Genomic DNA, 911 nt, shown 5'->3' with positions numbered 1-911 from the left:
CTCGGGATGTTGGCGGGGATCCACACGGCTGTTGGCCAGCAGCCTCAGCTCCTTGCCACAGCGTGCTGTCCCTAGGTTATCTTCATGACGTGGCAACATGGCTTTCCTCCGGAGCAGGTGCTCTGGAAGAGAACACCAGCAGGAAAGAACCTCTAAAGACACGTAGCACAGCTTTTACAAAATCCTATTAATCACGCTGATTGCCCTTCCGAAGCCCAGCGAGAGGATTACCCAAGGTTATGAACCCTGGCAGAGAAGAGCCAGGTGTGGGGCACATGCCTCTAATCACAGCCCCTTGGGAGACACAGGGAGGAGGATTACAAGTTACAGGCCGGCCTGGACAACCTAGGGAGAGACTGTCATAAAAAAAAATCATAAAAATGGGGAAAGGGGGTGGAGACATCTTAAGAACAGTTTGTATCCTTTTTCTCTGAGACCGATTGTTCCCTCGGGACTTTTTTTTTTTTTTCCAAGACAGGGTTTCTCTGTAGCTCTGGTACCTGTTCTAGAACTAGTTCGAGGCTGGCCTCGAACTCCCAGAGATCCGCCTACCTCTGCCTCCCGAGTGCTGGGATTAAAGGCATGCGCCACCACCGCCCGGCTCCCCTCAGGACTTTTTTTAAATTTTTTTATTTATTTTTATTTTATTTTATTATTATTATTATTGATTTTCGAGACAGGGTTTCTCTGTAGCTTTTTGGTTCCTGTCCTGGAACTATCTCTGTAGCCCAGGCTGGCCTCGAACTCACAGAGATCCGCCTGCCTCTGCCTCCTGAGTGCTGGGATTAAAGGCGTGCACCACCACTGCCCGGCTCCCCTCAGGACTTTTTTTTAATTTTTTAATTTATTTTTATTTTTTATTTTTTTCTCCCTCAGGACTTTTAAACATAATCTGTCCCCTTAGTTTGAAT

This window comes from Alexandromys fortis, unplaced genomic scaffold (genome assembly GCF_014885135.2).
Source record: "Alexandromys fortis isolate MF-2015 unplaced genomic scaffold, M_Fortis_MF-2015_v1.1 scaffold_26, whole genome shotgun sequence".
Classification (NCBI taxonomy): domain Eukaryota; kingdom Metazoa; phylum Chordata; class Mammalia; order Rodentia; family Cricetidae; genus Alexandromys; species Alexandromys fortis.
The sequence above is the reverse complement of the archived record's forward strand: the minus strand, read 5'-3'. Positions refer to the sequence as shown.